Source organism: Mixophyes fleayi, chromosome 1, assembly GCF_038048845.1.
Source record: "Mixophyes fleayi isolate aMixFle1 chromosome 1, aMixFle1.hap1, whole genome shotgun sequence".
NCBI lineage: Eukaryota > Metazoa > Chordata > Amphibia > Anura > Limnodynastidae > Mixophyes > Mixophyes fleayi.
In genome coordinates, this window is record NC_134402.1 from 414,842,120 (window position 1) to 414,855,260 (window position 13,141).

The 13,141-nt window shown below is 41.2% G+C and overlaps 1 long non-coding RNA gene across 1 annotated transcript in view; it reads left to right on the forward strand.

Annotated features, from left to right (window-relative positions):
• LOC142109390 (uncharacterized) overlaps positions 1-583 on the forward strand; it is a 38,873-nt gene extending 38,290 nt beyond the window's left edge. Inside the window, exon 3 of the long non-coding RNA XR_012680362.1 lies at positions 423-583. This is a non-coding gene — a long non-coding RNA (uncharacterized LOC142109390). The remainder of the gene's footprint in view (positions 1-422) is intronic.
• The last annotated feature ends 12,558 nt before the right edge of the window (positions 584-13,141 follow it).

Genomic DNA, 13,141 nt, shown 5'->3' on the forward strand with positions numbered 1-13,141 from the left:
GGTGTATTAGCTAGGGCAGCTGGAACCCTGAATCAGGCCCTGGTCTTGAAGGGCTAGGGAATATGGTGCCTGTATGAGAAGCGAGTGGTCAGCCATGTCAAATGTGGCAGCTGAGGTCCAGGAGAATTAGAAGTGGCTAGTGGCCTATTAGTATAGTCCAGAGTATACTAGATTGCGATCACAAGTGAATTAACCAATATCCTTTTGATAAAGTAATAATTTGTGTTGTCTTGACTACACACTCTCTCTCTTTCTCACATGCACACATGTAAGCATATAATAATCACATTAAATATATTGTTCAATATAATTTTTAGTTTATTAAAGTTAATTACCAGAAATTTGTTGTTTTTTGTCTACTTTCTTCCAAAGAACCCTAAATTTCAGCATCATATGAATATATTGTTTTGCTTTACTTTCAGATCAGATGAGAGAAGCTCCGAGTCAATTTGAGGCTCAACTCAGATATGCAAAACTCAAATGAGATGTGGCAGGATAAACTGGTTCCTAACCACTCATCTTATGTTGATCTTATGTTACTGTACAGATATATTTAGTATAGACACAGATGGGGATATTGCATAATATATAAAGAAATTATATTTTGTGCCAGAATACGGAATTATTATTATTTAGCATATTAACGATAATTCTATACCTTTAGTGTCAAACCTCTAGTAAATCATTTTTACTTGTTCCATTGGGTACATTCACATCCAATTTCATCACAGCAAATTCTTATTATCATTTATTTAGTTACAGAGTGCTGTACATCATGACATACGTTACATACATATACAAGGAACAGAAGGTCAAGAGTCCTTTGCCCAATGGAGCTATCAATCTAAGAAGTATGAGGAACAATTGACACATAACGCAGTGTAATAACAATTGTAGCTGTTGATGGGGAAAGTGTGTTTGGTTACTGTAAGTCACCAATATTAAAGCAGCCATTAGCGACATGTGACATCATAATGGATAACCCCAATGACATTCTTGATATTGCCAATGATAATGTAAATCGATGGATTCACAATGGGAGACAACCAGCTACCATCTTCAATTACATCACCACGAAAACATCAACTACACTGCAACATTTGCATAATCATTGATATAATAAGAGATTGCTTGACCAATGACATCACTACTTAACCATTGATATTACAATGGAGAACATCACCGTTGGTATGAAAATAAATGACATCACTAACACCATTATATTGATGACCTTCTTTTGACATCCTGTTACATCACAATGGATTAATTTAGACACAAAATAGATGAAACCACCTGTCACAATATTGAACAAATTACATGACAATTAGGATAGCACAGTGGATGATTTTATCAAACTTAATGTATGGGATAACATCAGCAGTGAACTCAAAATAATGGATAACATTGCTGCTGATTTTAGGATAGATATCCCTGATTATATCATAATGGATGACATAAATGGTGAACACACAATGGATAACATCACCAATTACATGTCATCGGATGTCATTGCAATTGATGCCATCAATATTGATAGTACTATGAATTGCATTACCTATAAAATCTCAAACTATAGCTTTAAGGTGTATGGCATGACGATGTAAGACATCACAGGTCAGGGCATTATTAATAGTATAGTATTTCAGTTTATGAATGACATGACAATCACTGATGACACATCTGTCTTTATATTTTGTTGTGTAATCCCTACTTAATGACATTACATATTATACAGGATTTGTGATTGATTTGTGCCATGAGCTGGAAATATACCCTCTGATAAATTTTCTCTTCATCTTCACTTATGTCTTGTGTACATTTGGTACAATTACATGGTATTTAGTTTAGCCCTATAGTGATTTACAAACTATTTAGTTCAATAGATGTGTTTAGAGCTTTTCCCCCATTGTACAAATTGCCCTTGTGTTCACATTCCCATTATATGTCATTTAGTACTTTTTTGTTAATCACTTTTTTTAGTTAAATATATAGTTGACATGCACACAGTAGATCTAAGTCTACGGTTTCATCTGTATCACTATGATCTATACACCTTTTTTATTTTCAAAACATAGATTTGGGTAAATGAAGGATGAGTGGGACAGAGATGTAAAGGGATGGTGGGGCAATGGAAAGAAGGGCTGGGTCAAAATCATTAGAACACATGACCTATAATATATCCTATGAAGTAAAGTTTGCTACCTCTAGCTTATGGTATAAAAGTCAGGAACCCCTCCAACGAGTACAACACCACCTGGTGTCTACTCTGACAGTCAGGTGTTCACTGGAGCCCCTAGTGGTGGGGACAGACTTGGCTGCAGACTACAGAGGGTCGTGTGATGTGTACCAGCTGCGGGGAACCCAGAAGCAGAGGGTAATGGCAGACAGCAAATCTAAAGAACAGGCCGAGGTCAGGGGTCACTTGCTAGGAAGAATCATCAGGAAACACGCCAGGGGTCGAGGTCACGAGCAAATCAGCAGAAACGGAGATATAAGCCAAAAGGTCAAGGGCACAGGCAAAATACAAATCCAGGAAACAGGCAGGGGTCATATACCGCAGGCAACAATCCAAAGGCTTAACACCAGGAGTACAGGAGTACAGCAGCAGGCAGCAACACAGGAATCTGGAAGCTATAACCGGCAGGGAGTCTAAGCCCTCCCTGCCTTATATACAGGATACAACCAATGAGAGCCTAGCTCTATAATTGCACTCAGACTGTGCCACTAATATTAATTAGGTTAATTAATTAGCCCACAGGCTATTCGCAAATCGCGCACGCGCCCGGCTGCTCCACAGTGCCGGGATGCGGCGCTAAACCATTCAGCATCCCACCGTTGCTACGGCAAAGGTAGGGCTGGCCCTGGAAGTGACGTCCCAGTCGCCATAGCGACGGCCGGCACGGAGGTAGGAGAGTCGCGGCGACAGGGCACCGCCGCAGCTCGTAACAATAAACCAATCTTTATTAATAGATATCAACAGAGCTGGAAAAAATATTTGTTATTCTTTCCATTTTATATGAATAATCAGGTTTAGGGTGACAGCTCCAAGCGCAACAGAGCTTGAATCCCTGGAGGACGATGCCAGCTTTCAAGTAGCTGCACTCATTATGTGACGTATAACTTTGTTTAAATGCTTCCCAACTCCAGCAATGGGACAAGAGAGAAGAAAAAACTCAGCACACTGTAAAAATAGGCACTCCTGTAATGGAGAATACAAATTTATTAATCCATTACCAGAAGGGCTTCCACTTGGTGCACTGCCACAAAATGTGAGTGAACAAGCCCTCGGAGCATTGACATTGACTAAGTTAAAAGGAAGTTGGAGAAAAGACATGTATCCTTATGGGAACCAGGTACTAGCTAAAGTATAACTTATACATATTTTCCTCAATACATACACATATAGAACTCTTCAATAGTTTTCGACAAACTATGGCCAAATCTTAGAGATCTAGTGAAACTCCCATACCCACACCACCACATACTAAGAATTATGGTGAAGGAAAACCTTTTCGAGATATGATAGACCATTGGAATTAGGCTCTATGAAGTGGAATAGAACAGACCAGACATAGTCATTCCAACATAGGGCTTTAGAATGATAAAATGTCTTATTTGAAGGTATTTATAAAGGTATTTACAAGTAAAGGACAGTCTGGATTGCAAATCAGGCAGGCCCAAGTAATGCAAAGTCTTCCAAGAATCTAGTTGTCAGGCGCCATCGCCGCACTGTCACTATATGCCAGCTGCCTGCCTCTTCTGTGTATTCACGTCCCATTGCCTAGCCACAGAATGCTTCCTCTCATTGTTGGCTGATGCACTGCACACGCATGCGCAGATTGAGGGAGGCTTGGCTAGACAACAGGACGCTCTGTGTCTTATCTGTTGGGGGTCAGTGGTGTTCTGACCGCTGAATTTCTGTCCAATCGGGGATAACCTACCTGTATAAATAAAGGGTGCCAGAGTATTGGATCACCTCCTACTCAAGCATTTTCCTTGTTACTTCTGTATCCTGCTTCCTTATATTGGCTCCTAACCTGGCTTGTTTCCTAGACTTCCCTTTGGATCACGATGTGGCACCTCATCGCTCGCTCTGGTTTGACCTCTGGCTTGTCCTGACCATTCTCATTTACTGGCTGGTTCTGACCAGGATCATTTGACAACTCCTGTTCTTCCCTGCCGCTGCACTGGTGATTATCTCGGAGAACTGCGGCCTGTGTACTGTGTACTGTGAAGCAAAGCCCACACTTCCTTGCGGCGGTCTCTGGTGAATACCGGGGTTGCGTTAGATGCTGCGCCTCTCTGTTCAGTTATGGTGATACTAGCTAGTTGCTAATCTAGCATTGCAGTTGTGACACTAGTCTTTAGCCAAATGGAGTCAAACCCGGTGGAGTTTTCGGATTTTTCAACAAGAGATCGAATGGGCAGGGGAGACCTGTGATAGGTTGTTTTTTTTAACGTTGTGGGACTCATAGTCTTAGGGAGGCAAAGATACGTAAATATATACGTAATTGAAAGCCTAAGAATTTATTTCACACACAGTTAGTATTTTAAATCCAAAACACTCAATTTAATAAGTTTAAATTGTTTTAATTTTAGTTTTAATAAGTGTTATACCTTGCTTGCTATGTCATTCAGTCACCACAGCAAGGAACACGTCTAAAATTATGCCCTCACCACACTTTTATCTAATTTCGATAGTCACACACCACAAAAGGAATTCTGCAAAATTAGACATTTACAGACTTGCCCTCCATTGACTTAATGGCTTGACTTTAACATAAAAAACATAAAAGGAAAGAAATATATTGATTAAAAAGAGAGCATTTTTTTCAGATAATCAATATCTGCCCCTCATAACATCTATTTTATGACTTCATCCTATTTCTCATAATTGAACTATATATTATTTTGCACTGCCTCAGATAACTCTCCATTAATTTATATTTCCTGTTTTATATGTTAATGATAATTTTTTCCTATTATGTGCTGTATTAAGGCTCTTTGACTAATCTAGTCCTATATTTTGGCATATAAATCAGAACAGCTTCTCTATAAATTATAACAAGTTATATAAATTGAGTTATTACAGTGATAAATAGACACAATTTTGTAAAAGTTGCAATTATGAACACACATTTTAGGGCACAAGTGCATTCATGTTCTTAAAGGACAACCATTGCTTATTCATATTATTTGGAAAGGGGCACAAAGGTTTGTTACATTTTGAGATTCTACAAATTTTATACAAATCCGAATGTAGAAAATGGTGAGAGGATTCATGAATAAGAATTAAGAGATTACATGCTCTCAGGTTTCAATCACTCCTCCTACCCTAAGTGCCAGTTACCATTTTAGTGCACTCTACTGATAGGAAAGGCCTAGCTGCCTAAATCAATACAAATATTTTGAATTTAATGAAATCTTAGTTGACACATGCATGCAGGGCCGCCGAGAGGGGGGGGAGCGGGTACTAATTTCCTGGGCCTGGGCATGCCAGGGGGCCCGGCCCGGGCCCTCGCGCCAACGTTTTTTTTTTAAAAAATGTTCTTCTCAAAACTAATTTAATTATTTTTTTGCGGAAGGAGGGGGCAGGGGGGGGGCTCGGTCATTGGTGGGGGGAGCAGGGTAGTTAAAAAACAAACAAACATAATCACGTGATCGCGGCGCTGGCGTCCCTCCTCTCTGCTCCATTCAGACTGAATGCCGGGCGTGACGTCATCATGTCACGCCCGGCATTCAGTCTGAATGGAGCGGAGTGGACCAAGAAATAAGCAAGAAGAAAAGGAAAAGGTAAGTAAAGGGAGGAAAACTGGGGTGGGCATGGCACAGAGGGGTTAAAAAACGGGGGGGGGGGGGGGTGCATGGCACAGAAGGGTTAAAAAACGAGGGAGTGGGCATGGCACAGAGGGGTTAAAAAAATGGGGGGAGAAATGGCACAGAGGGGTTAAAAAATGAGGGGGTGGGCATGGCACAGAGGAGTTAAAAAACGGGGGGGGGGAAATGGCACAGAGGGGTTAAAAACAAGGGAGGGCATGGCACAGAGGGGTTAAAAAATGAAGGGGCATAGCACAGAGGGGTTAAAAAATGCGGGGGAGCATGTCACAGTGGGGTTAAAAAACGGGGGCAGCATGGCACAGTGGGGTTTAAAAACAGGGGCAGCATGGCACAGTGGGGTTAAAAAAATGGGGGGGAGGCAGCATGGCACAGTGGGGTTAAAAAGGGGGGGAGTCATGGCACTGTGGGATTGAAAAAGGGGGGGGAGCAGCATAGTATAGTGTGATGAAGGGGAGCCAGGGGAAGGGGGCAAAAGCAGCATGGAGGGCACAGTGTGATCATAAGGCATGGCGATGATGAAGGAGCACATTATTGTAATGTTGGAGCTGGAGGAAGGCCTAATTATTAATCGTGGGTGGTATTGTGGGTGGTATTGATTTAACGCCAGGGTTGTTTGTAATTATCTAAATGTAGCCATTTTTTTCCAAATAGGGCCCCCAGTATTCCATTATCCAGACAAGCCGCAACTAAAGAAACCTGCAGCCACAGGTGGTGAAAGTGAGAAGAAAAGGTAGGAGAGAGCAGGACAGTATGTGAAATGTTGTGATTTTAGTAGGGACAATGCCAATTTTTGGTGAGTGTTCTGCCCAATGTAAGGGGCAGGCCAAGTCTGAACTCTTTGTGTACACACTGCATTCTTTGTATACTACACTGTGGTGCTACATGTCCTGAAAGTCAGGAGTGCTTGGACATATGTGATGCTCCAGTGAATTCAGAGCCTAGTGATTTTGATGTGTTAGCCACGCTCCAATGGTGCATTTGCCACGCCCCCAAATGCATGTCTAAACCTCCAGTTTTTTTTAGCAAACTCGACTATAAGGGGGGCCCCATGAATTTGTTGTAATGGGGCCCTGAATTCCTCTTGGCAGCCCTGCATGCATGCTCAGTTCAAAAGTGGTATGAGACATTGCTGGCATGGAAACAATTGTAATAGGTGCTCTATTGTAGACAAAAAAATATTCAATACATGACATTTTTAGGAAAGAAAAGATTAAGCATCCTTAAACTAAGGGAACACTGAACACAGGAGATGGCATTTAGTGTTGGGTAGAGCTGAAGGCCCAATCCACCCACTGTGAAATTTGCACTGACCCAATTGCCGGGAATAAAGTTCTAAAAATTTCCCTAAACTTATCCAGCTGGCAGACAGACACAAAGCCTGTCACAAAGTATCGGACTTCCCAGTACACAGGTGGCACTGTAGGAACATTATTATAACACTATTATTCTTAACCGGTGCAGCGACATTAAAAAAATCCAGACTTACCTTTTTAATGACAAGAGAACTATCCGACTGTCTTCTGAAAGATCCCGATGGCCACATGTCTGGGGCAAGACAGGACAGTAGCAAATTTCCAATTGCCAACTATCTTCTTTCCGATGCAGAAGGCAACAATTTGCATTCTGGGGGGGTATTCAATTGTCAGTGAGATTTTTTTTTTTGACCGCGTTGTCATTTTAACGCTGTTTTTTTATCATTTTCAAGCGAGTTAACTTTACCCGCAATTCAATTCCATTTTTAACACTACGTTTTTTTTCATGAAACGGTCCTCTAGCGCTCTAGTAGAAGGTCTATTGAAAGTATAGTGTGTGCGTGAGGCAGCCGTGTTAAAAGCTATTTAATTGTTTTTTTACGCGGCGGGAAAAACAGGAAAATATGCTGTTTTATCTCGCACCTCCTTGGGGTGGGTTAAAAATAAAAAACCTCTGTAAAGTATTTAAAATCTTATAAAAATGTGGAAAAAGCTTAAACTTATGTTTATCACTAATGCCTAACTTGTGTAAGTTGATTTTCTTGTGAAAAAATAATGAAATAAAACAAAATAAATTAAAATCACTAATTAATTATATTTATGTATGTTTTTGGTACAAATATGAATGTAGTAATGTGTTTTAACATGGTATAGATGATTGTATGGTAAAAAATAGTGCAATTAAAAAATATGCTAAAGAAAGTACTGTAATGTAGATATTATCAATGTGTAATGCAATCTATTGTATGGAAATGTATGCAAAACCTTTTTTTTGTGTTATACATGACAACGTTAAAACTCCCCTTCACTCCCCAAAAATCTCGCAAACACAATTTTTAACACACGAATTGCACAAGTTTTCCCGCTGCGCTAACTCAAAATGGTCACTATTGCCGTCAAAAACCCGCGGGAGATTTTTTTTGTTTATGCGGCGGGGAAAAAATAAACTGGCTAACAATTGAATACACCCCTAGGGGTAAGTATGGATCTGACACAAAGCAAACAAAAGTACATTTTTTTGTCTTCTCAGATGTGAAGCATACATTATCTCTAACAGGAAAGATATGGCAGTCAAAGTTTATACTCAGTTAAGATGCAAAACAAAGCAGTAGGGTCAAAAGGAACCATTAAGTTACATTTAAGCTTTGTGTTAGTGCAGAAAGTATTCGTTTAACTGATTTGGCTCATATTAATTTCTGATTTGATTCACCTGCTATGCAAAAAGTGTGTTACTTAGTTATCAGTAAAGATGCTCAAACTATTCGAGTCAGTTCAAACTTCTTATCAGTGCGGTTTGACACCCTCAAACTTTAGGTAGAACCAATATTAAAAACAGAAAAAATTGTTTTTGGTTCCACCGTCATGATGTGCTCTTTATAACTACTGTTCTGTTAACTGGAATTTGAAGTTCAAATTGCAAGTTCACATTTAAAGCACAATAAAATTTTGGCTCTGCTGCCGGTTGAGCTTTTGTGAGATTTTATCACAATAGACTTAACAGACCTGTAGTGGAATTTCAGGCTGGCACTGAACAATATATAAGGATCATTAAACTCATAAGTAAAAATGTTCAGATATAAATCATGAAGGTAAACTACATTGTTCAATGTTGCTCTAACTTTCTACTACCAGTGTATTAAAAAGCAAAGTGTTACCTTCCCACTCCATTAAAAAAAACAGAAGCTGCTCCCAGTACTTTAGGACAGTGTCCTAATGGAATTTGATACAGACGAAAAAGCTGAGAATACAGTAGTTTGTTTTTCTGCTACAATAACTGGCTCTGACCCTGATTGTGATTCAACCAATCCACACAATGCATTTCAGCAAAGCAAACTGCCAAGCCATCAGTTACTCTGGGCTAGATTTACTAAAGCTGCGGGTTTGAAAAAGTGGGGATGTTGCCTATAGCAACCAATCAGATTCTAGCTGTCATTTTGTACAAAGTACTAAATAGATGAAAGCTAGAATCTGATTGGTTGCTATAGGCAACATCCCCACTTTTTCAAACCCGCAGCTTAGTAAATCTAGCCCTCTGTGTCTATTCTGCTAGAGAAGCATCTTCCACTTAACGGGGCATCCTGCTGCAGAGAAGTGAAAGAGAACATAGTGGACATATTTAGCTAAGTACAAACACTCCAGCTACTTCATTTCAATTATTCAGCTTACTAATACACTAATTTGACATATAGTAATGCCAAAAGTGGCTTTACTTGCACTATACATTACATGCTTTTTTCACAAAACTAATTTAACAAACTCCTCAACTTTATATTACAAATACATTATTAGCGAGTAAATAACAGCATGGCACTGCTGTTCTTCAATAAGTTATTGCTAAGCTAATCAGCAAATTCATTTTCCACTCACTTTGCAGCTATCAAAATTAGAGTTTATTTTATTACCCTGTAATGAGAGAATTGGGGGTAATTATTTATTACTGCAGCACATTTTATGTCTGGTCTATATATAGAATATTTTGGCAGCAACATTATCAATATAGATATGTGTTAAGATGAACGTTGTGGTGTGATAATAATAGTAACAATATTACAATATAAAAGTATATATAAAGTTATAGTGCATAATATAACTTAGATACAGAAAATTAATGCTGTTTAAAATATGCTGTACCATCTTCAGTGTGTAAAATATTAACATCTTGGCTATAACCTGGTACAATACTTTCACTTAAAATGACACAACTCCCAGTGTTCATTTCACAGATAATTGTTTATCACGGTAAATGCAAGAAACAGAGAGATATCTCTTAGGTAGAGGCTAAAAACATTTATTGAATAAAAACATAGATGTTCCTACCGCGGAGTAAATAGCGATCAGCATATCATATGTGAGCCATTCCAGCGGGTACACAGATATTGGTTAGCAGGGAGTCAGTAACGTCCGGGTGTTGGCTGCAAAATTTCAAGATAGCAAGCTTGTAGGCTGAATAGTCACTGAAGTCTCCGTCTAAACAAGTCCCCGTCTCGGCCGGCAAACACAGAAGAAACACAGAAGAAGGGAGGAGCGGAAGCCTATGTCTATTTTGAAGTGCCAATTTTAAAGAATCTACGGTGTAAGTAGATTGAATTGTGGGGTATCCCACACCATACATCTACCATCTATCTTGAATATATTTGTTATATATGGTGACATATCCATTGACTGTAGTGATTATATAGTCACAACCATCAGAACTGAAAAAGTTTATATATTGTTAAAATTTGAAAACCCCCTCCGCCCTGATCACTGACTTTCTTGCCAAAGCCAAGCTACCTAAATTATCCCACCAAGCCCTTTCACTTCTCAATGAAGAGATCTCGACAGACGAGATCCATCAAGCCATCAAGGGACAAAAAAGTGGTAAATCCCCAGGCCCTGACGGCTTCACGGCCGCATACTACAAGAAATTTTCTGATTTGTTGGCCCCTCATCTCAAATCCCTTTATAACAACACTCTCCAAGGTGACCCTCTCCCATCAGAGATGCTGGAGGCCAAAATTGTAGTTATCCTTAAAGACGGTAAAGACCCGCTCCACTGTGCTAGCTACAGGCCAATCTCTCTCCTCAATCTCGATTTGAAAATTTATGCCAAAATCCTAGCAAACCGTCTGAATGCCTTCCTCCCTTCTCTGATCCAGTATGACCAAGTAGGGTTTATCCCGGGACGCCAGGCGAGGGACAATACCAGACGTGCCATTGACATCATCCATATTACAAATTCCAGGAGATCCCCAACTATTATGCTCTCTCTGGATGCTGAAAAAGCATTTGACAGGATCTCTTGGGACTTTATGAAAGCGGCTCTTGAGTCGTTCGGCTTCGCTGGCGACTTCCTCACTGGCGTCCTAGCATTATACACCACCCCTACTGCTAAAGTCCTGGTTAATGGCACTCCCTCAGAATCATTCTCCATTCGAAATGGAACACGACAGGGTTGCCCCCTTTCCCCTCTGATATTTGCTCTGATAATTGAACCTCTGGCTTCCCAAGTTAGGTCTAATCCTAGCATACAGGGGGTCAAGGTGGGTAATACGAACTCCAAGATCTCACTCTTTGCAGACGATATCCTCCTATCACTTACCCAACCGGGGATCTCCTTGCCCAACCTATATGCCATCCTTCAGAACTACAGCGATGTTTCGGGCTATAAGATAAACTACACCAAGTCAGAGGCCATGCTGCTTCACGTTTCTCCTCGGGATACCGAGCTCCTCCGGGCTAACTTTAATTTCAAATGGCAGAACAGGAAGATCAAATACCTGGGGGTTTTCCTCACTTCTCGCTATGACCTCCTCTTTCGTGAGAATTTCCTACCCCTTTTCTCCAAGACGCAATCAGACCTGACCTCCTGGAACCGCCTTATTATTTCGTGGCTGGGCAGGATCATAGCTGTCAAAATGAACATACTCCCCAAATGGCTGTACCTCTTCCAAACCCTTCCGGTAGCTGTCCCTGCCTCTTTCCTTGCCAACATCCAGAAGGCCCTCACCCGCTTTATTTGGAACCATAGACCTCCTAGAGTCTCATCCAATATCTTAAAACGACCAATCCCTGGAGGAGGAAGAGGAAGAGGCCTTCCCGACATCAAATTATACTACTTGGCATCCCACCTTTCACAAATCGTTGCCTCCTACGCTCCCTCTGGCTCCACTGCATGGCTTGATATAGAATCGGCCCATCTAACCCTGCCCGATCTCTCCTCTCTCTGGGGCGTATCTCCCGCCCGTCGCCCCCCTGCTGTTAGAGCACTGCCTTCTATCAAATTTGATGCTATGCTCTGGGACTCCAACTCCTTCAAACTAAAACTTTCAACTGCAATATCTCCTTTAACCCCCATCTGGCATAACCCGGTGTTCCCTCCTGGATCTGCCTCTACAACCCACCGTAACTGGTCTCGTGCAGGGCTTAAATTTCCAGTAGATTTTTCCAAACAGGGCCGCTGGCTTTCGCTAGCGGATCTCCAACCCCAATCCCCGTCCCAAATCCTCAGCCCCTTTGAATTCTTCCAAATTAATAATTTCTTGCGATCCCTGCCACCAACCTATGTTCTTAGGGACCTTACTCCATTTGAATCTCTTTGTAGAAAACATCCCTTGGACAAGGGCATGATTTCTCAAATATATATCATTCTTCTCACTTCTGCCCTTCCCTCTCCAAACCCTCATGAAGACGAGTGGGAAAAGGACCTTGGTCCTCCCCCGGATGAAGAGGCTTGGGAGGACATGAGACTGGGGATAGCTAAATGCTCCATATCAACTAAACTCAAGGAAACCTCTTACAAAATTTATTACCGTTGGTATTACACTCCCACAAGACTCCATAGAATGTTTCCCTCTTCCTCGCCCTGCTGTTGGCGGGACTGTGGCCAAAGGGGTACGATGTTTCATATTTGGTGGTCTTGCCCGATTATCACCACCTTCTGGGACTCAGTCCATAGTTTCCTAAATACCCTTTTTGAAGCTCCTATCCCGAAAGATCCCTGGATATTTCTTTTATGTTACACTCCCCAAGACCTGGACAAATTCTCCAAGAAATTAACTGCCCACATCCTGACAGCAGCCAAATCACTCATAGCCCTTAATTGGAAAAAGACCTCACCTCCATCCCTTTTGGCTCTCAAGAAGCAGATTTGGCACGTGGCCGCTATGGAGGAGATTACGTACTACCTCCACGATAGAGGCCACGTCTTCAGTCAAGTCTGGGCTCCATGGCTAGCCGTGGAACACACCTTCCCCCCTCAACGCTCCACGTCCTCCGACCTGACCCATGTGCGATGACCCTAACTCTTCCCGACACATATCTCCCCCTCTGCTATAGGCTCAACACACCCT